General features: G+C 48.7%; 1 protein-coding gene and 1 long non-coding RNA gene across 8 annotated transcripts in view; one reads left to right on the forward strand and one right to left on the reverse strand.

Annotated features, from left to right (window-relative positions):
- Positions 1-26,797, reverse strand: part of adgrv1 (adhesion G protein-coupled receptor V1) — an 838,553-nt gene that overhangs the window by 312,252 nt on the left and 499,504 nt on the right. The gene's annotated exons all lie outside the window — the stretch shown is intronic.
- Positions 1-26,797, forward strand: part of LOC119970523 — a 64,604-nt gene that overhangs the window by 28,774 nt on the left and 9,033 nt on the right. The window contains exon 2 of the long non-coding RNA XR_005461639.1: positions 14,898-14,999. This is a non-coding gene — a long non-coding RNA (uncharacterized LOC119970523). The remainder of the gene's footprint in view (positions 1-14,897; positions 15,000-26,797) is intronic.

Below are 26,797 nucleotides of genomic sequence, written 5' to 3' on the forward strand. Positions count from 1 at the left end.
GATAGGTCCATTCCACCCGATCAAAGGCCTTCTCTGTGTCCATTGAGACCACTACCTCCACGTCCCTACCCTCTGGGGGCATCATGATCACATTCAACAGTCTTCTATCGTTGGCCGTCAACTGCCTGCCCTTAACAAATCCCATCTGGTCCTCCCCAATCACATCCGGAATGCAGTCTTTGATCTTTGAGGACAAGATTTTGGCCAACAGTTAGGCGTCAACATTTAGTAAGGAGATCGGTCTGTAGGACCCGCATAGGTCCGGGTCCTCATCCCGCTTCAGGATCAATGAGATTGTGGCCTGTGGCATCGTCGGGGGAAGCCCCCCTTTCTCCTTTGCCTCATTAAATGTCCTTATCAGCAGCGACCCCAGCATCCCAGAGAATTCTTTGTAAAACTCCACGGGGTATCCATCCGGCCCCGGGGCTTTAACCGACTGCATAGCCTTCAGCCCTCCTGCTATTTCTTCAATCCCTATCGGGGCCCCCAGCCCTTCTACCAGCCCTTCCTCCACCTCCGGAAACCTCAGCCCCCCTAAGAATTGTCACATCCCTTCCGGCCCAGCTGGGGGTTCCGACTCATATAGCCTGCTATAAAACTCCTTGAACGCCCTGTTAACCCCTGCTGAATCTCTAACCAAGTTCCCGTCTCTGTTCTTCACTTTCCCATTCTCCCTGGCTGCCTCCCTCTTTGAGCTGCTGCGCAAGCATTCTGCTGGTCTTCTCTCCATACTTATATATTAGCCCCCTCGCCTTCCTCAGCTGCTCCACCGCCTTCCCCGTAGTTCGCAAGCCAAACTCCGCCTGTAGCCTCTGTCGTTCCCTGAAGAGCCCTGCCTCTGGGGTCTCCGCATATCTCTCGTCAACCTGAAGTATTTCCCCTATCAGTCGATCCATCTCTGCTCTTTTTACCTTCTCCCTGTGGGCCCGTATCGAAATCAGCTCGCCTCTGACCACCACCGCCTTCAGCGCCTCCCAGACCATTGCTGCCGAAACTTCCCCCATGTCATTAACTTCCAGATAGTTCTGGATGCATTTCCTCACCTGTCCGCCCACCTCCTCGTCTGCTAACAGTCTGACAATGCTGTCTAAAATGACGCCCAAGGATTTTGACCAAGCAACAGTGAAGGAAGTGAACAAACAGTGATATAATTCTAAGTCAGGATGGTAAGTGGCTTGACGGGACACTTGTAGATGGTGACATTCCCATGCATTTTCTGCCCTTATCCTGCTAGGTGGTAGAGGTTACACATTTGGAAGGTGCTGTCATGCATCAGTGGTGGAGGGAGTAAATGCTTAAAGTGGTGCTTAGGTGCCAATCAAGTGGCTGCTTTGTCCTGGATGAGGTTGAACTTCGAGTGTTATTGGAACTGCACTCATCCAGCCAAGTGGAGAGTATTCCATCACACTTCCGGCTTGTGGCTTGAAGATGGTGGAAAGGCTTTGGGAAGTCAGGAGGTGAGTTGCATGCCATGGAATTCCTATCCTCTGACCTGCTCTTTTAGCCACAGTATTTATATGGCTTGTTAATGTTAACGCCAGGATGTTGTTCAGGATTCAGTGATGATAATACTATTTTTTTTTTTTTTTTTTTTTTTGCAGAGTTTTTTAGTGATGATAATACTATTAAATGTCAAAGGTTAGAATCCCTCTTGTTGGAGATGGTCATCGTCTGACACTTGTGGTGAAAATGTTACTTCTACTTATCAGCCCAAGCCAAAATGTTGTCCAGCTCTTGCTACATTAGGAGGTGGAATGTTTCAGCATTTGAGTTGCCACAAATGGTGCTGAACATTGTGCAATCATCAACGAACATCCTAATCACTGTGCTAGCTATGACCCCAACCAGCGGAGAGTTTTCCACCTGATTCCCATTGACTCTAGTCTTGCTGGGGCATCCTCAATGGCACACTTGGTCAAAAGCGGCCTTCATGTCAAGGGCAATCACTCTCAATTCCCTGCCATATTGAATCCCAAGACAGACTACAACTATGGGCTCCACGAGCGAGTCTGTGCCTTCAAAATCCCCTCAACACTTTAGAGTAGCTCTCCAGAATTACTCAAATATCTTGCGTGAGCTCCAGATACACATAGTACTTCCACTCATGCTGCAGCATTAGAAAGTCCAAAGCACATCATGTGAAAGCCCTAAGTTGATAGCTTTGCATAGTCCAAATGGTTAAGAGGGTTCCCTCATACTTACTTGAATGGGGTGGCCCCACATGCAGCTGGACACGTGATCAACTTTGAATGTTTAAGTGATGTTGTTGACAAGGACATACAAGGTCCAAAATGGCAGATCCGGTACCAAATCAGCATTAGATTTTAACTGGCATCATGCTCTCCCCACTTTACCTGCTTCTGCTGAACATTAGAGATACCCTCTAATCCTTCCTAAGATTGTGACCAGTGTGGCTGCACTGCAAGTCAATTGGGCCAACCCCATGCCATTTTCTCCATCTCAGGACTCCAATAGAAACAAAGCAAGTGGTGCTACAGGACTGAAATCTAAGGTCTGTGTCTCTGATATATTCCTATCTCAGTTCAGTCAACTTTAAGTAAACCAAGAATGGGAGGGTAGAAGCACTGATTTCTAATATCCCCTTCAGAGGTTAACATCGAGCTACAACGAGAAGTGATTCATAACAAAGATTCTTTGATATCAATAATCACATCACAGACTTTTGTACCTACGTTCTAATCTTACAATGACTGTTCCAATAGTGTTGAAAGTTAATAGTGATGGAAACACAGCAGCTATTGTAACGTCACAACAGTGGCAACATTGTTAATCTGTCCCTGTAGGCCAAATTAATCAAGCGAATTGGCTGCCCTTACTGTGGTGTTACAAGGACGTACATATCATACCAGTCATTTATGGGGTTGGAAATGTCAATAATAAAGTCATTGAACTACTGAGAATCTTACTTATAACAAATTAGCTTTTTTTAAAAAGTCAACTTCATACTACAAACTCACAGCAACCAGGGAGGAGAGTTTCAGCCATAAATTTCTTCGCCATTGCAACTGCTCCTTTGTGCAATTTTGCTGGAAACATGCCCCACTTAACAATGGTTTCATCTGCCTTTATGCTGGTAATTCAAGAGGGGATATAATGAGAATCCTAACTGACGTGTTACAGAAGTACTTTAGGCTTAAGGTGTTTCTCAACTCTCATTAAGGTGTAAATATATTTTACAGAAGAAATTTGAGGTGGAAATCTGAGCCGCTAGCCATCAACAAGAACAAGGATCTCGGTGAGCAAGAGTATGTTTCCGATTTTCCATGTTCCTCGCCAGTAGCGGAACACAAAATCCTCCAAGAAAAGTTGGCAACTCAACAGCTGTAAAAAAACGAGAACCTGGCAATCTGACCTCCGTAGGGGATATTAGATGTGAGCGCCCAGGTCGCCATCACCCATAGAGTGCAGTTACTGAGAAGGCATTGGATGCAGAGAACCCAGATAGGTTTAACTCGGGGCCCAGGAGAGGGGGGGGGGGGGGGGGGGGATTCAGTATTGGTATCTCTGAGGATGGGATGCTCACAGGCCTTAGCGGCCCTTCATGGCTGTGAGCCTTGAGATTTAAAGGCATATGGTGACTGGCATGTAGGCAGTGTTTCCCGTGTCCTTCTTGCTGGGTTTGTGGTAATATAACTGATAAGTCATTGCCCTCTCACAGTGGTAGCTGGAAAGTGGGTGGGAGATGAATCCAATCTCAGCACAGGACGCAACTGTGAGGTCCCAGAGTGGGGCCCATTAGATGTCAAACGTCATGGGCAGAGTTTGGAACTCTGACAAGAAGTGTTTGCCAGTCTAATGAGGCCTGAAGACCCTCACACAGGAGGAAGGACAAGTGCAGTAAGAATGAAGCTGACATTCAGGAGCAATTTGAGGAGAAAGAGTATGAGTTGTATGGAAGTTCAAAGCCACAGGTTATGGAGGCCAGACTGTCAGGGATTAGTGTATGGGTGGCTGGCTGTACAAGTTGGTCGGCTTGTTTAACCCAGCCCCGGAGAGCTGGGGAAATGAGGGTGCACACTAAGGATGAAGTTGACATAAGAACATAAGAACTAGGAGCACGAGTAGGCCATCTGGCCCCTCGAGTCTGCTCCGCCATTCAATGAGATCATGGCTGATCTTTTGTGGACTCAGCTCCACTTTCCGGCCCGAACACCATAACCCTTAATCCCTTTTTTCTTTAAAAAATTATCTATCTTTACCTTAAAAACATTTAATGAAGGAGCCTCAACTGCTTCACTGGGCAAGGAATTCCATAGATTCACAACCCTTTGGGTTCCTCCTAAACTTAGTCCTAAATCAACTTCCCCTTATTTTGAGGCTATGCCCCCTAGTTCTGCTTTCACCCGCCAGTGGAAAAAAATGCCCACATCTATCCTATCTATTCCCTTCATAATTTTAAATGTTTCTATAAGATACCCCCTCATCCTTCTAAATTCCACGAGTACAGTCCCAGTCTACTCAACCACTCCTCGTAATCCAACCCCTTCAGCTCTGGGATTAACCTCGTGAATCTCCTCTGCACACCCTCCAGTGCCAGTACATTCTTTCTCAAGTAAGGAGATCAAAACTGAACACAAAAATCCAGGTGTGGCCTCACTAACACCTTATACAATTGCAGCATAACCTCCCTAGTCTTAAACTCCATCCCTCTAGCAATGAAGGACAAAATCCCATTTGCCTTCTTAATCACCTGTTGCACCTGTAAACCAACTTTCTGTGACTCATGCACTAGCACACCCAGGTCTCTCTGCACAGCAGCATGCTTTAATATTTTATCGTTTAAATAATAATCCCGTTTGCTGTTATTCCGACCAAAATGGATAACCTCACATTTGTCAACATTGTATACCATTTGCCAGTCCCTAGCCCATTCACTTAACCTATCCAAATCCCTCTGCAGACTTCCAGTATCCTCTGCACTTTTCGCTTTACCACTCATCTTAGTGTCATCTGCAAACTTGAACACATTGCCCTTGGTCCCCAACTCTAAATCATCTATGTAGGTTGTGAACAATTGTGGGCTCAACACGGATCCCTGAGGGACACCACTAGCTACTGATCGCCAACCAGAGAAGCACCCATTAATCCCCACTCTTTGCTTTCTATTAATTAACCAATCCTCTACCCATGCCACTACTTTACCCTTAATGCCATGCATCTTTATCTTATGCAGCAGCCTTTTGTGTGGCACCTTGTCAAAAGCTTTCTGGAAATCCAGATATACCACATCCATTGGCTTCCCGTTATCTACTGCACTGGTAATGTCCTCAAAAAATTCCACTAAATTAGTTAGGCACGACCTGCCCTTTATGAACCCATGCTGCGTCTGCCCAATGGGAAAATTTCTATCCAGATGCCTCGCTATTTCTTCCTTGATGATAGATTCCAGCATCTTCCCTACTACCGATGTTAAGCTCACTGGCCTATAATTTCCTGCTCTCTGCCTACCTCCTTTTTCAAACAGTGGTGTCACGTTTGCTAATTTCCAATCCACCGGGACCACCCCAGAGTCTAGTGAATTTTGGTAAATCATCACTAGTGCATCTGCAATTTCCCTAGCCATCCCTTTTAGCACTCTGGGATGCATTCCTTCAGGGCCAGGAGACTTGTCTACCTTTAGCCCCATTAGCTTGCCCATCACTACCTCCTTAGTAATAACAATCCTCTCAAGATCATCACCTGTCATAACCTCATTTCTATCAGTCACTGGCATGTTATTTGTGTCTTCCACTGTGAAGACTGACACAAAAAACCTGTTCAGTTCCTCAGCCATTTCCTCATCTCCCATTATTAAAACTCCCTTCTCATCCTCTAAAGGACCAATATTTACCTTAGCCACTCTTTTTTGCTTTATATATTTGTAAAAACTTTTGCGGTCTGTTTTTATATTCTGAGCAAGTTTACTCTCATACTCTATCTTACTCTTCTTTATAGCTTTTTTAGTAGCTTTCTGTTGCCCCTTAAATATTTCCCAGTCCTCTAGTCTCCCACCAATTTTTGCCACTTTGTATGCTCTTTCCTTCAATTTGATACTCTCCCTTATTTCCTTAGATATCCACGGTCGATTTTCCCTCTTTCTACCGTCCTTCCTTTTTGTGGGTATAAACCTTTGCTGAGCACTGTGAAAAATCGCTTGGAAGGTTCTCCACTGTTCCTCAACCGTTCCACCATAAAGTCTTTGCTCCCAGTCTACCTTAGCTAGTTCTTCTCTCATCCCATTGTAATCTCCTTTGTTTAAACACAAAACACTAGTATTTGATTTTACCTTCTCACCCTCCATCTGTATTTTAAATTCCACCATATTGTGCTATGCTAATTTCAGTCCTCAAATACCACCAGGGGAAGCCAGTTGTCCAATCAGGTACCTGACACTTCCTTGATGAGTCAATTGTGCCAATTTAGTCAGTATTTCAATGCATGAGTATGTCACTGATTGTCGGCCAATTTTTGACCCTTCTCATTTGCGATTCTCTTTTTGTTTAAGGCAATTTCCCTTCAAGGGACTGTCCCCTTAATTTGTATCTCAGTTTATTCAATTTAGTTTACTTTATTATTTGTGTTAATCAAAATAATTGGAAGCCTAGCCCCCAAGTATTGAACTCCAAGGCTCATACTCACGTCTACATGACAGAGGTGGTAGAAATGTGGCCCCCAATGCAAGCCATTATGGTGAATTTGCTCATCAGTCACCACATTCAAAGCATGAAGGGGGCAGCGTCTTGTTACCCTGTGAGATAAGAACGCAGGTCCACTGGATGCACTCAACTGCCCTCACTCCTCAACCATTATGGGTGGGGGACACATAGACCGCTGAAGCTCTCAAAGATCGGAGCACTTCATTCAGGTGGGGTTGAGATGGGCAACCACCTAGGCCCAACCACCTCGGCCCAATCATCTTCAGCTGCTTTATGAAATGAAATGAAAATCGCTTATTGTCACGAGTAGGCTTCAATTAAGTTACTGTGAAAAGCCCCTAGTCGCCACATTCCGGCGCCTGTCCGGGGAGGCTGGTACGGGAATCGAACCGTGCTGCTGGCCTGCTTGATCTGCTTTAAAAGCCAGCGATTTAGCCTTGTGAGCTAAACCAGCCCCTGGTTCATCAATGACATCCCTGCTATCATAAAGTCAGAAGTGGGATCTTTACGGATGACTGCACAATGTTCAGCACCATTTATGACTCCTCAGATAATGAAGCAGTCCATGTCCAAATGCAGCAAGACCTGGACAAAATCCAGGGTTGGGCTGACAAGTGGCAAGTTACATTCGCGCCACACAAGTGCCAGGCAATGACCATCTCCTACAAGAGAGGACCTAATCACCACCCCTTGGAGAAACTAGAACCCATGGGGACAGCCTCAGACTAAAGAGACAATCCTTTCAAACAGAGATAAGGAGGAATGTCTTCAACCAGAGGGTGGTGAATCTGTGGAACTCTTTTCCGCAGAAGGCTGTGGAGGCCAAATCACTGAGTGTCTGTAAGACAGAAATAGATGGGTTCTTAATTAATAAGGGGTTCAGGGATGAGAAAATATTAGCCATGATTGAATGGCAGAGCAGACTCGATGGGCTGAATGACCTAATTCTGCTCCTATGTCTTATGGTATTATATCCCAGTCAGCCGTGCATCAGGGAGGTCATAGATGCACTAATTTCAAGGGCCCGCATGTACAGTAACTTGCACCAGGACCAGACAAGCCAGGATGTCAGGACCGTGGGCTTTACCCATATAGTGACATTCTCCAGGTACGCGGCATCATCAACTGCATCCACGTGCTTAGGCTTTCCCATGCTGGCATGGGGCACCATTTTTGAATCACAGGAGATACTACTCCCTCGATGTCCAGCTTGACTGTGATCATGTGATGTGCACCATGCAGATGTGCGCCCGTTTCCTGGGGAGCATTCATGATAGTTACATTTTGGATGCTCGCAGATCCCAGCCGTTTTTGAGGGCGAGCAGCAGCTGGAGGAACGGTGCCTTGAGGACAAAGGATATCCACTCACGAGGTGGCTCACGATACCAGTGCGGAGGCCACAAACACTCGCTGAAAATCACGACAATGGAGACTCATGCGCCAATGCATATGCTGGTCGAGCAGGTGACTGGACTGTCAAGACCTGGTTCTGGTACCTGAACAGGGTGGGAGGAGCCTTCCAATACACCCCACCGAGGGTGTCCCACGCCATAGTGGTGTGCTGCATTCTGCACAAGCTGAGACTGCAGTGGGAAGAGCAGCTGGACCATGTGGAGATGGAGTAGTGCCACATCTCCTTGGATGAGGAGGATGTCGAGGAGGACATTGACCGGAAAGTCATAGAAGAGGAGGAAGGACTTCAGGCAATGAATAGGGCCCACATGCGCACAGAGCTAATAACAACCTCATGGACTCTAAGTTTGATGATGTCCAGGACTAGCATGCGAAGACCTCTCCAACAAAGGGTCTCACATTTTCTCATAACTGTGAGGCTAGTGGGAGGTCATCAATAAGGTCACTTCATTCATGGGCAGATCGCTAAAGCAACTGACCGGATGCTGCCGGAGAACAATAATGACTTTCTGGGAGGACAGGGCGATGTTCATATGAGGATCGGCATGGTGGCACAAAAGTTAACACTGCTGCCTCACAGTGCCAGGGACATGGGTTCAATTCCGGCATTGGGTGGCTGAGGAGTTTGCATGTCCTCCCTTTGTCTGCATAAGTTTCCTTTAGGTGCTCCAGTTTCCTCCCACAACCAAAGATGTGCAGGATTTGCCATGATCAATGTGTGGGGTTTTGGGGATAGGACGGGGGAGTGAGCTTTGGTCGAATGCAGTTTCGAGGATCTGTGCAGACACGATAAAAATTTGGCCTCCTGCACTGTGGGGATTTCATGGATTAGCCCCGGCAAAATGTGTAATTTCTGCCTCTCAGAGAGCGGAACTCGACCTGCCACTGAACAGGATAATCAGGGGGCCCATGGAATGACACATCTCAGCTGTTACTGCCTCTTCCGCGGTCAGGAGTCGCAGTAAGTTTCACCACCGGAGGTGGACAGATTCTCTCACGTTTTCAGCCGATGGCATTCTCAAAACTAGAAAATGCTGGCATACATAAGGGCCGGGATTCTCCGTCGACCGATGCCGGAATCGAGAATGCGATTGGTCAGAGAATCGGTTCAGACGTTAAAATCATGGCGGGCGCTAGTTTCATGGTACATCGCAATTCTGCGTTGCCTCAACCGCGGCATCAATGTATTCCAGAATGGAGGCACCACATGAGGTCTTGCTGTACTGGCAACGCGTGGCATTCAAGGACCTGCCGGACTGGGCATGCCGAAGACTCTGGCTGAGCGGGGGGGGGGGGGGGGGGGGGGGGGGGGGGGGGCAGTGCAACATATATGGCAGATCAAGGGAGCACTTGGCACCACAGGGGAATGGAGGAGGACACCTGCTCCTAGTGTTCATCAAGGTGACGGTCGCCCTGAACCTTTACGCCATGGAGTCCTTCCAGGCGCCGAGTGGGGACCTGTCCGGGATCTCACACAGCTTTTGGCATATCATTAGCGGGCCTGACTTGGTATTCTCCAGGGCTTCCATGATTCTCTGCCTTCATGGGGGCGACTTCCTGATGGCGAGGTTCACTTGTGCTTTTAAAAATCGTGAAACTGGAATAATGGCTGATGAGGGAGAGAAGGAGGAGGTAGGTCACAGAGAGGCACAACCGTGGGCTGCTGGTCCTGATGCTGGTGGGCTGGCTTGGGGGGGGGGGGGGGTTGGAAAACGGCTGTAGGGCCGGGGTGACCCCCCCTGACCACGCACTGGACTGGGATGGTGCCCAGGCACTGACCACCATTGCCACGACTGCAAGGCAGCCATCTTGCTGTGCATTCCACTGACCTTGCCCCCTGGTTCTGCAGAGTGACACCGGCGGTATGGGTGCCCCCATGGCTGAACCCCAGCCCTCAACCTACCAACACCTGCACTCCAACTCCCACTCCACCATCTCGCACCCCACCCTCCATTATACGACCTTCCACCCGCCCCCAAAACCGATTGCCACCTGCCTACGGGGAAACTACGGGGTCACCGGGCGGGGGCCACAGATTGTATCGTTGGCAAGGGCAGGGCCAGCTGACGGTACCTTTGGCAGCAGGGACGGGCCGTGGTTCCAGCCACCGACAGGGCCCAGGATGCGGAGAGGAGGAGTGGGGGTGAGGGGGATATGCAGGGCAGAGTCCGCAGTGCCAACCTGGGCCACCGTGTAGCCCATTGGACCTGGCTGGGCGTGGGGTAATGCACCATTCTAACATGTCGGCCTTTTACCCCTGCAGACAATATATTTTGGAATACAACCAGCAATGGTGGCCTTCCTCCTTGTCATGGCAGCCCTGGGGGATGCCCTATAGCTGTGCAAGCTGGAGCTGCTCGAGAAGGAGGAAACTGCAGCAGCGGAGCTTGCAGCTGTGGGCCATGAGGCAGCTGCTGAGAATAGAGAGCTGGCCGACCAACAAGCCGAGGAGGAGGAGGTGCAAAGGAGGCATCACATGAGGCCTCGCATGTACTGGCAAAGCCTGTCATTCAAGGACCTACCAGACCGAGCATGCCGAAGACTCTGGCTGAGCAGGGGGACAGTGCGACATACGTGCCAAACATTGGCGCACATGGCACTGTGCTGGATTGTGGAAGGACACCCGCTCCTGGTGTCCATGAAGGTGACAGTCGCCCTGAACATTTACGCCACGGGCTCCTTCCAGGCACCAAGTGGGGACCTATCTGTGATCTCTCAGAGCTCGATGCACAGGTGCATCAGCGCTGTCACAGAGGCCCTATATGCCCAGTTGGCGCAATACATCCATTTAAATGTGGACAGAGTCCACCAGGATGCCCAGGCAGCAGGGTTCGCCACCATCGACGGGATGCCTCGGGTCTAGGAGGTGATGGATGGGATACATGTCACCCTACCGGCACCTGCTGATGACAGGCCGCTCTACACAAACCAAAAAGGGTTCCACTCGATGAACATGCTGCTGCTGTGCGACCATCAGATATGTATCATGCGTGTCGGCGCCCCATACCCCCTCAGTGATTCCTACCTGCCACACTACCCGGGTGTGGGCCTTGGGTTGGTAGTAACAGTGGGTATGGTCCATGCGATGAAGGATGATGACAACACGCTCTGAGATGAGAGCTGCTGCTGCACATCGTTGGAGAATGTCTGACTCCTGCCCACATTAGCACTTCCCACCATCCACCAAGGTGATGCCTGCATGCGAGCTGGCCATTCCATCACACGTCCGACATGCTGTGGTGTTCCGGCACTTCCCCTGCGGGAGTCACCAGCATGGGCTCCATTACCTCCTCCTCCTTCAGAGTGCCCGATGGCACCCCGGGCTACTCCATGGGACAGGGGTGCGAGCGAAGCAAACCTGAGGCTCCCCCGCCACTGTGCTCTGCCAGTCCTGGAGACCTTGTCTTGGGCAGGGTCTGTATGCTCACAGCCATGAAGCACAGGGAGTGGACCGCCTGTGTCAGGGACGGCACCACATCACGCTGTGACTTTGCCACCACCTTCTGGGTCTGTGCCATCTCCCTTGAGACTGGGCCACCTCCCTCTGTGCCTGTGCCACGTTGGCCAGTGCCTGGGAAGTGACACTGACACTCTCAGGCATGGCCCGCTGTGACGGGGCCACACGCTGTCGCGCCGCTGCAATGTCTAGGTGTCTCTGGCACATGGCAGCCTCTGAGAAGGCAACCCTGCTCCAGGAGCCTCTTCACTGAAGTGTCAACTGAGGCCTATCCCTTTCCTCGGGTCTGCCGACCAAGTCCATGGCCTGCTGCTCTGCCAGAGAGAGAGGCCAGGTCCAGTGGTCCCCCTCCAGTCTTTTCCTACTCCCTGCGGTTATGAGCAGCCTTCTCCTGGGGGGTGGGGGGGCGGGGGGGGGGGGGGGGGGGGGGGGGTAAACAGAAAACGCACAGTGTTAAGACAGTCCGACACATGCAACCCAATACTGGTGGATGAGATTTTGAGGGCAGATAGGAGATACTCGGAGGCGCCAGAGGCAGGAGTGTTGAAGGAGAGGCAGAGGCCCCAGATGGAATTTGGGCTAGTGTCTATGGGGAAGGCAGTGGGGCAGTTACGGGGTCTACAGGGACAGTGTATGAGCACGGGGAGAAGGTAGGATGTTGGCCCATCAGTTGAAGAAGCAAGAGGTGGCGAGGGAGATTGGCAGAGTGAAGGTTGATAAGGATAAGTTGATGATGAACCTGGAGAGGGTGAATGGAGTGTTTGAGGCGTTTTTTTAGAAAGCTACATGAGTCTGAACCCCCAGCCGGGGAGAGGGAATGCGACAGTCCCTCGATGAGTTAGAGTTTATCACAGTAAAGGAGGAGCTTGTTCAGGATCTGGGGACCCCAACTGGCCTGAGGGAGGTGATGGAGAGTATGGGGGCAATAATGGCAGGGAAGGCCCCGGGGCCGAATGGATTCCCATTGGAGTTTCTAAAAGGTTTGGGGCAGACCTGGGGCCACTGCTGGTGAGAGGGTATAATGAAGGGAGAAGGGGGATCTTCCCCCTATATTGTCGCAGGCTTCTATCTACCTGATATTAAAGATGGATAAGGATCAGGAGCAGTTTGGTTGTACCGCCCGATACCATCGCTGAATGGAGACGGCAAGTTGCTGCCGAAGATGCTGGCCTCGCAAATCGAGGACTGCGTCTCAGGGATGAAAGGCGAAGGTCAAATGGGGAGGCAGTTGACGTCAAATGAGAGGAGGCTGATTAATCTAATGATGCCTTCGGTTGTACATGAGGTGGAGATAGTGGTGGCGATGGATGCAGAGAAGGCCTTTGATCAGGTGAGGTGGAAGTATCTGCTGGAGGTGTTGAGGCGGTTCGGGTTTGGACAGGAGTTTGGAGTTGGGTCTGGTTGCTGCATAAGGCACCGGTCGCGAGTGTGTGGCCAAACCGAATAAGTTCAGGTACTTCAGGCTGCATCGGGGGAATGAGGAGTGCCCGTTACTCTTCATCTTAACAAAAGAGCCACTGGCAATGGCGCTTAGGACATTGAGGGACTGGAGAGGGATTGAGCGGGGGTGGGGGAGGGGGGGTGCACAGGGTCTCATTGTATGTGCATGATCTGTTGCTGTATATTTCAGACCCGTTGGGCAGTATCCGGGGCATCATGGGGATTTTAGAGGGATTTGGCTAGTTCTCGGGATACAAGGTGAATATGGGGAAGAGCGAGGTGTTACAGATTGAGACGGGCAGGAAAGGAGGTTAGGGGAGTTGTCGTTTAGGGTGGTGGGGGTCAGCTTTAGATACCTGGGGATCCAGGTGACAAGGAGCAAGGCACAGTTGCACAAGCTGAACCTTGCTTGGCTAGTGGAGTGGATGAAAGTGGATTTTAGTAGGTGGGATGTGCTGCCTCTGCCAGGGTCGACAGTAAAAATGACGGTGCTGCCAAAGTTTCTGTTCGTGTTCCAGAATCTCCCAATGTTCTTCCCCAAATCATTTTTTAAGAAGGTCAATGCGTAGGTTTCTGGATCTGTGTGGGCGGGGAAGACCTCGTGGGTTAGGAGGGCTTTCTTGGAGGAGGGGGGCTGGTGCTGCCGAACAAGATGAATTACTACTGGGCGGTGAATATTGCTATGATTAGGAAATGGATCATGGGGGAGGGGTCAACGTGCGGTTGGTCGGAAGCAGCATTGTGTCGGGGACCATGTTTAAGGGCTTTGTTGTCGGCACTCCCACTGTTCTCGCCGGCAGGTACTCTGTGAGCCCAGTGGTGGTGTTGGCCCCAAGGGACTGGAGGCAGCATTTGGGACTGGAGGGTGGCTTGGTGTGGGCACTGATCTGTGTTAAGCACAGGTTTGCGTCGGGGTTTGGATGTGAAGTTTCGGGGGTGGCAAGCAGAGATTGAGCAATGTTGTAATCTGTTCATAGGGAGCAAACCTGCGTAGTTGGAGGACCTGGATGAAGAGTACGAGTTGGATTGGATTGGATTTGTTTCTTGTCACGTGTACAAAGAAACAGTGAAAAGTATTTTTCTGTGAGCAGCTCAAACAGATGCCCAGGGGGAATGGATTTAGGTATCTGCACATCCTAGACTTTGTAAGAAGAGAACTGCCATTATTTTCTGGGCTGCCGCCCCTGGAGTTGCAAGATAAGGTCCTGTTGAGGGACGAAATAGAGGAGGGGAAGGTGTCTGATATCTCTTAAGGAGTTGATGAATTGAAAGGTGTACATGCCACGGGCAGGATGGGAGAATTCCATCCTATATGAAAGCTAAAATCCCTCATTAAAACTACTCTGGTTTTACTATATGTTGTCTAATCTCTGCATTTATACGATCAACCACTTTGCAGATGCTTCCTGGGGACCCACACACAACTCCCATTTACAATCCTTAATCCTTCACCTTAAATAATTTTCTATTTCTTAATTCTATCCATAAAGTCTACACTGCCTAGTTATGTTTTGTTATATCCTCACTTACCATTGAAACAATTACATCCTTAATCTATTAAGGCTGCTCCTCCTCTCCAGCATTTCCCTACCTCTCCTGTAGTTTTTATAACCTGGCATATTTAGTTCCAAGTACTGGCCATCTTGTAATCATATCTCAGAAAGGCTGTCATATCATACCTTCCAAGTTCAACTTGCACCTGCAATTTATTCAATTTGTTTCTTATAACTCTGTGCATTTGGATAAAGAAAATTTACTTGGAGGATATTGCACACAGCAGTCCCGTACAATCGTAGTGTGGTTGCTTCACAGGTTCCCAAGATGCCTGTGCTTGTGCGGCCTTGTGGAGTCCGTGGGCCATGCGTAGGTTAGTTGTTGAAGACAGCAACTACTTTTTAGTTTCTTAAATTTGTGTTTTGTTTGCTCATTAGTGCTACGCTCCTGATCTTTGGTCACCCAGTGTGGAGGGAAGCAAGGAGGGAGGACGAATTCCACAAAAACCAGCTCCTAGGCCTGGTCAAGTAGGCCATCAGGTGAGTAATGGGGCCATCTGACCCTACTACCTGTCTCTCTTCCGCAACTATGTCTGTGACCAGGCGTCATTGGATAGGGAGAACAGTGTCTGCCAGCATGTTGGGCGGCAGGGTAGCACAATAGTTAGCAGTGTTGCTTCACAGCGCCAGGGACCCGGGTTAGATTCCAATCTCTGGTCACTGTCTGTGTGGAGTCTGCACTCTCTCCCAGTGTCTGCGTGGGTTTCCTACAGGTGCATCGGTTACCTCCCACTAAGTCCCGATAAGACGTGATTGTTGGTTGAATTGGATGCTCTGAATTCTCCCTCAGTGTACCTGAACAGGTGCCAAAGTGTGGCCACTAGGGGATTTTCACAGTAACTTCATTGCAGTGTCAATGTAAGCGTACTTGTGACACTAATAAAGATTATTATTATCGAGGCCTTCCAATGCTCGGAGGGCACTGCTGGGGTTGGGGTGTTTTATCGGCCCCTTCTGTCACACTTTGATTTGATGTCAATTTTCTTTATGATTTGCTTTTATTTCATGTAGTATCACTTGAAGGGGCAACTCTCTCATTTTCTCCCTCACTTTGTTAATTGCTTATTCAAAAGTGTTCAAAGAAAGCTTATTTGGGCCGCGTCCCCTCACCTGTCAGTCTGCGCCAATGATTTATTCACATACTTCCTATTCTGCTCTCCTTTAAGTAGCTTTGAGTTTTCTCTTCACCTTGTTGTCCTCTCCTTTCATTTGTTTTCAAACTATTATCAAAATAACTTTTCCATCTGAGGCCCCCCCACCTCCTCCGACTTACTAGATGTACTGGAAAGATGTTTTCACGTGCTAGCTTATTCAGTTCGATGAGAAACAATGTGCAGATTGTTTGTCCTTCCCCATAATTTATCATTTTTTCACTTGCTTTCCTATTACCATATCATTCACCTTCAGTCGCAGACTAAATGCAGATTGCTCATTGCTGTCACCAATATTGTTTCACATCAGTTAACAGGATGCTTAACATCTTTGAGATGTTTGCCACTCTGGCAAGTTAACAAAGTATTCATTGTAGCACTCAGTCAAGAAAAAGAGCAGCGACTCAATAGGGAGTCTGAAACCTACATTTTCTCCAAGGGCCCATAAGACAAACAAAATTCCTACCCACGTTCGTTATAACACACGCAAGGTCAGTGCGTTTTGGGAAAATTCCAGGTACTGGAAAGACAAACTGAGATTTTAACCTACTCTGCTCAATGGGAACAGGGTAAATGGACCATTAAAATATTGAGATGTGTCACTGTCCCAATCTCACTAGATATCTGCCAATCACCACTTAAGCCTCTGGAGCTGACTCCGGTGGCATCTACTTGAAATCGATGATTGTTTCATTGATACAGAAAGATCAGGGTCTTTCCTATGACGCATTGACAATCCTGATGCGACCTTAAGAGCTGAAATTTTACCTGCCCTCCAGGGATGAGCTGGGTGAATGGGAGAGCTGGTAGGCCAGTCTCCAGTATCCGTTGCCTCCTCACCTCCATAGCATTTTACCAGCAGTGGGAAAGGTGGAAGATGGCCTTCCTATCCATAGTCAATTATGCCAATTTAGAGCCTCTTCCCCTGCTCCTGATATTTTACAAATGCCGGGTGAGCAATCCACTATATGGGGCGACAGCCTAGTAAACCCTGGAAGCCTCCCAGTAGGCTTTGGAAGGGAGGCCGCTCCTAATTAGGTACACTGTGGCACACAGAGGGACCCCCACCCACTGCGGAAATGCCTACCTCAGCAGCACCCGGATTAACGTTTGCCTCCACCCCTCCAATGTCAATGTCTAAAGCCAGTCAGGCAGACCCCACGACCACTGGCCCCATTTACCACTAGCAAGAGTGGCCTGCTGTCATGACTGAAAGTATCATTTAAATGGTCACCTAGTTACAGGCATACAGATCGTGGGAAACCTAGTCTGCTTATGGTTTGTAGATAGCCAATGCATTTCGGAGCTAGAAGATTGGTTGTTTCTGATTTTTCTTTTGCCTTGCTCATTCTGAATAAGCGCTCACAGCTCAACATGGCCTCTTTGCCTTGGATAAAGAAACAAGAGAAGGAGCAGTAAAAACCAGGAGAAGCAGAAGCTCAACCTGTTGAACACATTAAGTGAAGGATCTGGTCAAAGAACGCCTTAGTTCACAGAATCTGTAGGCTGGAGATCTCTAAGAACCACTGTACCAGGAGATTATGTTTCGCCAGCAGGCTATTGTTGATCTTTCCGTTTAGGACCGACAGCCTACTGAACCGCTGCTGTCAATTGCTTCACCTCAGATTCTTTAGATGACACTTGTAAAGCTATTAAGGTACCTGAAGATGGTTTAGAAGCTTTAGTAACCAGAAAGGACAAACACTCCATTATGTATAACTGCTGTGTGAATACCACAGAAGAATAATGCATGTCTGTGCCATGTTTACATACAACCATCCCACAGAGTTTCACTGCTGGCCACACTACAATATTAAAAGAGTGAATTTCCTCAGAGATTCTTCTAATGCGGCATCAAAACTTTGGTGGAAATCTGTTTATGCATATTTTAAATGGGCTTGCACCATGATTCAAGGAACCTATAACATTACCCAATGGTTGCTTTAGGACAACATTTCCATGACCAAGGTTTCTGAAGGGGACTACTTTTTGGCACTACTTGACTGTCCCCACTGGTCAGAAGACTTGAAAATACACCCAAATAGTGGTAAAGAACGTTCATCTGTGACTTAGTTGATGCATTCATACATAACTGTTTGTTTTGTATCACAGAGTGGCATCTTGAAAAGGTAAAAGATAATAATGATAAAGTATAAGATCCAGAAAAAACACCCGAGGTACCCAATTTGAATGCCCAGGAGTATTTTTCTAATCATCCATGGAATGTGGATGACACTGATAACCACAGCATTTATATCCCATTCCTAATTGTCCTTGAGAAAATAGAAATGAGCCACCTTCTTAAATTTTTGCAGTTTATATGCTCATCATGGGACGCAGTAGTAGGGACCTGTAGGATTTTGGACCAGCTAAGATGAAGGAACAGTGATGTATTTGCAAGTCAGGATGGTGAGAGCGAACTTGAAGTTGGTGGTGTTCCCATTTCCCTGATGCCCTTCCTCTTACAGGCATGAAATGGGTTTTAGGGTTAGAAGATGTTCTGAAGAAGTCTTGCGAGTTTCTGCTGTGTATCTTGCGGTGGTGAAGGGAATGAATGCTGAAGAGATGCCAATCAAGTGGACTGCTTTGTCCTGGTTGGTATTGAGCCTTTTGAGTGTTGTTGGAGCTGCATTAATGCAGATAGGTTGAGAGCACTCCACCACACTCCTTACTTGTGCCATGTCAATGGTGGGCAGGGTTTGGAGTTACTTGCCACAGATTTTCCCGTTTCTGATCTGTTCATGAAAGCAGGCTGATCCTGCTGGTCAAGTTAGTGATGTGTTATCTGTGTTGGTCTAACATCAACTGCAACTGGATGCAGTAAAATGAGAAACAGGCTTCTGACACAGGAGATGGTTCAACACTGTTTTATTGAACCTGTTGATTGCTGTACATAATCTGCTGTGGGTTGACACTCTATTAACCCAACTGATTACCGCCTACTGGCTTGACCAGACTAGCTCGCTATCACATGGTGATGTTCATTGGCCTGTGCACTGCGACTATCTCCCTGGCCGTGTCCTGTGAGAGAGGGAGAGCCTTAATGCCCTGTGGGCTTTATAGTGGTGGTGTCCTGTCTGGTGATTGGTTGTTCTGTGTCGTGTGTGTTCATTGGTTATCCTGTGTGTCAATCACTGCCTGTCTGCATCTCATGATATTCATGAGTGGATATTATGACATCTCCCCCTTTTAAAATAAATTTTGGAACGTGGCTGTATATGCACGTATGTGAGGAATGAATGAACATATGTACATGGGAAGGTGTCTATCGTGCAGATACAGAGCAAACTGAACAAAATTTACAAGATTTAAGTCTATAGATTCAGTCTTTGTGGTGAGCGACAAATTCTCGTCGATTGCCACAGAGGTGGAGGGGAGGATGCCGGCAACTGGACAGGTGGGACGGCTGCCATCTCGGTTGCCTTGTGGACAGGTGGGATCGCTGCCAGATCGGTGGCCTCGTGGTGCAAGACGTCCGGAGGAGGCATCATGACATGCGGAGAAGTGCGGTCAGGTGATGGGCAGGGAACTTTACGCAGCGCCCTCTTGTTGCGCCGTAAAATGAAGCCATCAGCCATTTGGACAACGAAAGACCTGGGAGCAGCCTGTCTGACGACAACAGCTGGGGCTGACCAACCTCTCTCAGGCAGCTGAACACGAACAACATCGTCTGGAGCCAGCGCAGGCAGATCAGTGGCATGAGCATCATACGTGATCATTTGCTGGTCCCTGGATCGCTGCACCTTCTGCAGCACCGTGACGTGGTCAAGGTCTGGAACATGGATGGCTGGAACAGTCGTCCTCAGGTTGCGGTTCATGAGCAACTGCGCCGGAGACAAACCAGTCGACAGAGGGGTTGCCCTGTATGTCAATAGCGCCAGGTTGAAATCCGAGGCTGAGTATGCAGCCATGCACAGCAACCGCTTGACTATGTGGACCCCTTTCTCGGCCTTCCCGTTTGATTGCAGGTAATGGGGACTGGATGTGATGTGACTAAAGTGGTAGGATCGTGCAAAGTCGGACCACTCTTGGCTGTAGAAACATGGACCGTTGTCACTCATTACCGTGAGTGGTATCCCATGCCTGGCAAACGTCTCTTTGCAGGCTTTGATGACGGACTTTGACGTGAGGCCCGACAGTTTCACCCTTCCGGGTAGCTGGGGAAATAGTCGACCAGGAGCACGTAATCACGCCCATTGGCGCAAAAGAGGTCTATCCCCACCTTGGACCACAGAGAGGTCATGATCTCGTTCTGTTGCAGTATTTCCTTGACCTGAGCTGGTTGAAACTTCTGGCATGTTGTGCAGTTGAGGACTGTGTTGGCAATGTCCTGGCTGATGCCAGGCCAGTAAACTGCCTGCCGAGCTCTGCGTCGACATTTCTCGACCCCCAGGTGACCCTCATGGATCTGTCTGAGCACCATGTTTTGCATGCTTTGGGGAATGACGATTCTATCTAGTTTAAGAAGGATCCCCTCAACAACCGTCAGCTCGTCCTTAACGTTGAAGAACTGGGGGCACTGCCCCTTTTGCCAGCCATGAGCGAGGTGCTTCATCACGCGCCGCAGTCGGGGATCTTTGGCAGTTTCTTTGCGTATTTGTATAACTCGTTCATCAGTGGCTGGGAAGGTGCTGGCACACAGCTGCACCTGTGCTTCGATGTGGCAAATTAAGTCGCCCTGTTCACATGGCGTGGTGACGGATCGGGATAGGGCATCCGCAATGATCAGCTCCTTACCCGGTGTGTAGACGAGTTCGAAGTCATATCGGCAGAGACGAAGAAGAATTTGCTGCAGCCGAGGTGCCATGTCATTTAAATCCTTTTGGATTATGTGGACTAAAGGCCTGTGGTCTGTTTCCACCGTGAACTTTGGCAAACCGTATACGTAGTCATGAAACTTGACTATTCCTGTCAGGAGACCCAAGCACTCTCTTTTCAATCTGGGCATACCATTGTTCGGTCGGAGTCATGGCCCTGGAGGCGTATGCCACTGGAGCCCAATGCCACTGGAGCCCAGGACGAGGAGTTGTCTCGCTGGAAGAGCACCGCCCCAATGCCGTCCTGGCTTGAGTCTGTGGATATCTTGGTATCCTTGGTTGGGTCAAAGAATGCCAGTACTGGGGCTGTGGTGAGCTTCGCCTTCAGCTCAAGCCACTCCGCTTGATATGTAGGAAGCCACTGGAACACTGTCGACTTTTTTATGAGATGCCGGAGGGCTGTGGTGTGAGATGCCATGTTGGGAATGAATTTCCGAAGAAAATTCACCACCCTGAGGAAACGGAGGACCGCTTTTTTGTCCTCTGGGGTCTTCATGGCATTGATTGCCAGCACCTTGTCAGCGTCAGGTTGTACACCCTGCTGTGAAAAGTGGTCACCCAGAAACTTGATAGCGGACCTACCAAATGAACATTTGGCCCTGTTGAGCTGGAGGCCGTTTTCATGTATCCTCTGGAAAACCTGCTTGAGGCGAGCGATGTGATCCTCAGGCATCGTGGACCAGATGATCACGTTGTCCACATAGACTCGCACCCCCCTCCATCATTTGCTCCATTATGCGATGAAATACTTTGGAAGCTGATATGATACCAGAAGGCATGCGGTTGTAGCAATACCTGCCGAACGGAGTGTTAAACGTGCACAGCTTCCAACTGGAGTCGTCCAGCTGTATCTGCCAGAACCGACGGGAGGCGTTTGGCTTGGTTAAGAATTTGGCATGAGCCATCTCACAGGTTAACTCTTCACGCTTCGGGATCGGGTGGTCAGTGCTCGTGCATGATGTTGCGATTCAGGTCTTTGGGATCAATGCAAATGCGGAGTTCACCAGAGGACTTCTTGATGCAGACCATGGAGCTGACCCAGTATGTTGGTTCTGTGACCTTTGAGATGATACCCTAGTCTTGGAGCTCTCATAGCTGCGTTTTCAGACGATCCTTGAGAGGGGCCGGCACCCGGCGCGGTGTATGGATGACTGGGATGGCATTTGGTTTGAGCAATATCTTGTAGCGATATGGGACATCAAACACGTTGTGGTATTGCATGAGAATGTCGTCTATCTCAGCCTTGAGATTTACATTGGGCGAGGCCGGTGTCGAGGACATGGCATGGACTCGCTGGACCAGATTTAGGAGTTTGCATGCGCGAGCACCGAGCAGGGATGCCTTGTCAGGCCGGGCGATTTCGAATCATAACGTCACTTTGATTGCCTTGAGAGATACACCTAGCTGACACGATCCACTGGCAGCTATGGCATTGCCATTGTAGTCAAGGAGCTGTCAGGCAGGTGGAAGAATGCTAGGTTGGTCTCGATGCTGTCGAGATCCGTCTGTGATATGAGGTTTGCAGATGCGTCAGTGTCCAATTTAAATCGGATGCGAGACCGGTTAACCGTGACGACAGCACACCGCTTGTCGTCAGGATCCACAGTGAGGATTGAAAGGCGGTTTGCAGGCACGGTGGAGGCCAGCTCGTGCGTGGTGATCTCCACCCGATATGGAGACTCAAGGCAGTCAGCAACGGGGTCCGTTGTGCTGTCGGGATCGGAATCCTGCATGCCTTGTTGTACGCAGTGGACATGTCTGCACTGCAGCTGGGATCGCTGGCTGTCGGTCAGTGGAGCGGACCTGCATACGGCCATGTAATGCCCAGGCTTTCCACACTGTAGACAGCGCCTTCCTTTGGCTGGACATTGCCGCTTTAAATGGGCGGAGCCACAATTTGGACACGTCATGACGCTGACGTCAGCGCGTCCCGTTCAGTGCGGTCGGCCGACTTTCGCACATGTGCATCAGGGTCTTCGGCCTCGTCGTCCACCTGGTCATGGCACGCATGCGTAGGGACCTGGGAAAAGGGCGCTAAACAACCACTCTCCTCGATGCTCAGGCCTTGCATTTTTGCGATGGCCTGTACCCTTTCTGCCTCGTGGGAGACTAGTTTTGCATTTTCTGCCGCCCTGATGTGGGAGTAACGATTCCTGGCATGCTCATGGACAATGCATGTTTTGATGGCGACGGAGAGGGTCAACTGTCTGATTTTGAGGAGCTGCTCCCACAGGGAGTCAGACTGGATCCCGAAAACGATCTGATCCCGGATCATGGAATCAGCCGTTGAGTCATAATTACATGACTGCGCTAGGATGCGGAGATGGGTCAAGAAGGACTGAAAAGGTTCATCCTTACCCTGAAGCCTCTGTTGGAAGATGTACCTTTCAAAGCTCTCATTCACCTCAATGTTGCAGTGGTTGTCGATTTTCAGCAGAACTGTCATGAACTTCGTCTTGTCTTCGCCATCAGCAAACGTGAGCGAGTTATAGATGTGGATGGCGTGATCCCCCGCAGTCGACAGGAACAGCGCGATCTTTCGAGAATCTGATGCTGCCTCGAGGTCGGAGGCCTCGATAGACAGGAGGAACTTCTGCTTGAAGACTTTCCAGTTGGCACCGAGGTTGCCGGAGATCTGGAGTTGCGGAGAAGGTTGGATCTTTTCCATGCTGCTGGATGGCTGCGTGCTGGTCATTGCAGATTCATTAGAGGTAGGTTTGTTAGAGTTAATATCTCTCTGGTACCATGATGTGCTATCTGTGTTGGTCTAACATCGACTGCAACTGGATGCAGTAAAACGAGAAACAGGCTTCCGACACAGGAGATGGTCGAACACTGTTTTATTGAACTTGTTGATTGCTGTACATAATCTGCTGTGGGTTGACACTCTATTAACCTAACTGAGAACCTCCTACTGGCTTGACCAGACTAGCTCTTTATCACATGGTGATGTTCATTGGCCTGTGCACTGCGACTATCTCACTGGCCGTGTCCTGTGAGAGAGGGAGAGTCTTAATGCCCTGTGGGCTTTATAGTGATCGTGTCCTGTCTAGTGATTGGTTGTTCTGTGTCGTGTGTGTTCATTGGTTATCCTGTGTGTCAATCACTGCCTGTCTGCATCTCATGATATTCATGAGTGGATATTATGACAGTTAGGTTTATGGCAAATAGTAAAACCCAGTATGTTGATGGGGGGAGATTCTCCCTTCTTGATTTGGGGGTGATAATTTGCTGGCAAAGGTGTTGTGCGAATGCTACTTGCAACTTATCATCCCCAAGACTGATTGTGGTCTAGATCTTACTGCATACTAGCGTGGACTGTTTCATTATCTGACAAACTGAAAATGGAACTGAACACTGTGCAATTATCAGTGAACATCCCATTTCTGACCTTAAGATGGAGGAAAGGCTACTTGATTAAACAGCTGACAATGTTTGGGCCTAGGACATTACACTATGGCACTCCCGCAGCAATGTCCTGAGTCTGAGATGATTGACCTCCAATCTTCTCCCTTTGCGCTAGGTATGACTCCAATCAATGGGGAGTTTGTCCCCTAATTCCTATTGATGAGGCCTCTTGATGTAACACTGGCTCAAATCATGTCTTAATATCAAAAACAGTAACCCTCGCCTCCCTTCTTGAATTTAGCACTTTTGCCCATATTTGGGCCAAGCCTGTAATAAGGTCAAAAGCTGACTAATTCCACGGGATCCCAACCTGAGTATTGATGAGCAGATTATTGGTAAATGCTGTTTATCAGCACTGTAGGCAACTCCTTCCATCATTAGTGCTTCTGCTGGCATGCTTTCCTACATACATCACCGAGCCAGGGTTGGTTCCCTGCCTTGATGGTAATGATAGAGTGACAGGAATGTTAGGCTGGGAGGTTACAGATTGTGGTGGAAGGCAAGTCTGCTGCTGCTGATGGCCCACCGTGACTCACGACTGCCCAGTTTTTATAAAATCAAAGAAGTTACAGTGCAAGAGGCGGCGATTTGGCCCATCAAGTCTGCAGCAGCTCGTGGAAAGAGCACCCTACTTCAGCCCACGCCTCCACTCCACACCTCACAAACCTTATTGAGTTCTTTGAGAAGGTGACTAAACAGGTGGATGAAGGTAAAGCAGTTGATGTGGTGTATATGGATTTCAGTAAAGTGTTTGATAAGGTTCCCCACAGTAGGCTATTGCAGAAAATACGGAGGTATGGGATTCAGGGTGATTTAGCAGTTTGGATCAGAAATTGGCTAGCTGGAAGAAGACAAAGGGTGGTGGTTGATGGGAAATGTTCAGACTGGAGTCCAGTTACTAGTGGTGTACCACAAGGATCTGTTTTGGGGCCACTATTGTTTGTCATTATTATAAATGACCTGGAGGAGGACATAGAAAGATGGGTGAATAAATTTGCAGATGACACTAAAGTCAGTGAAGTTGTGGACAGTGCGGAAGGATGTTACAAGTTACAGAGGGACATAGATAAGCTGCAGCGCTGGGCTGAGAGGTGGCAAATGGAGTTTAATGCAGAAAAGTGTGAGGTGATTCATTTTGGAAGGAATAATAGGAAGACAGAGTACTGGGCTAATGGGAAGATTCTTGGTAGTGTGGATGAGCAGAGAGATCTCGGTGTCCATGTACATAGATCCCTGAAGTTGCCACCCAGGTTGAGAGAGTTGTTAAGAAGGCATACGGTGTGTTAGTTTTATTGGTAGAGGGATTGAGTTTCTGAGCCATGAGGTCATGTTGCAGCTGTACAAAACTCTGGTGCGGCCGCATTTGGAGTATTGCGTGCAATTCTGGTCACCGCATTATAGGAAGGATGTGGAAGCATTGGAAAGGGTGCAGAGGAGATTTACCAGAATGTTGCCTGGTATGGAGGCATCTTATGAGGGAAGGCTGAGGGACTTGAAGCTGTTTTCGTTAAAGAGAAGAAGGTTAAGAGCAGCATGGTTCGATTCCCGTAACAGCCTCCCCAAACAGACGCCGGATGTGGCGACTAGGGACTTTTCACAGTAACTTCATTTGAAGCCTACTCGTGACAATAAGCGATTTTTATTTCATTTCACTTAATTGAGGCATACAAGATGATCAGAGTATTAGATAGGGTGGACAGTGAGAGCCTTTTTCCTTGGATGGTGATGTATAGCATGAGGGGACATAGCTTTAAATTGGGGGGAGATAGATATAGGACAGATGTCAGAGGTAGGTTCAGAGTAGTAAGGGCATGGAATGCCCTGCCTGCAACAGTAGTGGACTCGCCAACACTAAGGGCATTCAAATGGTCATTGGATAGACATATGGACGATAAGGGAATAGTGTAGATGGGCTTTAGAGTTGTTTCACAGGTCGGCGCAACATCGAGGGCCGAAGGGCCTGTACTGCGCTGTAATGTTCTATGTTCTATGTTCTATCCCCGTAACCCCCACCTAACCTTTTTGGACACTAAGGGCAATTTATCAAGGCAATCCACCTAACCTGTGCATCTTTGGACTGTGTGAGGAAACCAGAGCACCCGGAGGAAACCCATGCAGACACGGGAAGAATGTGCAGACTCCGTACAGACAGTGACCCAAGCTGGGAATCGAACCTGGGACCCTGGAGCTGTGAACCAACTGTGCCAACCACCGTGCTACCATGCTGCTAGATCTATTCTGAATCTATCTCATTTAACATGATAGGTCATGCCACGCAACACGGTGCTATGTTGAAGATGAGACTTTTTCCTCACAAGGATTGTTCAGTAGTCACTCCTACCAGTACTGTCAATCATCTGAGATTGATGCAGATGAGGTTGAATAACTGTTTGCCTAACACTGGTTCTCTCAGCAACAGCTGGAGGCCTAGTATGACAAGCATGTCCTTCTGGAAATGGTCAGTTCGGTGAGGACTGGTCCTAACAAGCCAGTCTTGCTGATGTTCATTGTAGTACCCCAGCCAGAATGCATTCATGCTATCCTCAGTGCTTCTTCTAAATGATATTCAGCATGGAGTAGTGCTGATTACATTCACCTGGGAGTCCAGATGGGGTATTGGTTTAATTCATCTGAATGACGGCGCTCCTGACAGTGCAGCACTCCTTGAGTAACATTGTTTATTTCCACCCTCAGCCATCATAGATACCAGTTTAATAGGTCGAGAGGAAGTAGGATTGGCTATGAAACATAAAGGCCACAGGGACCAGTTGGACCAAACCACCTATTTCTGTGCTGAAAACTCTACTTCCATGTGAAACGATGTGGACTACATTGATAATGATTTTTAAAAATGGGATTTGTGGTATTATCATATTATTTAGCATAAAAGAGTGTCTTAAAA

Source organism: Scyliorhinus canicula, chromosome 8 (genome assembly GCF_902713615.1).
Source record: "Scyliorhinus canicula chromosome 8, sScyCan1.1, whole genome shotgun sequence".
Lineage (NCBI taxonomy): Eukaryota > Metazoa > Chordata > Chondrichthyes > Carcharhiniformes > Scyliorhinidae > Scyliorhinus > Scyliorhinus canicula.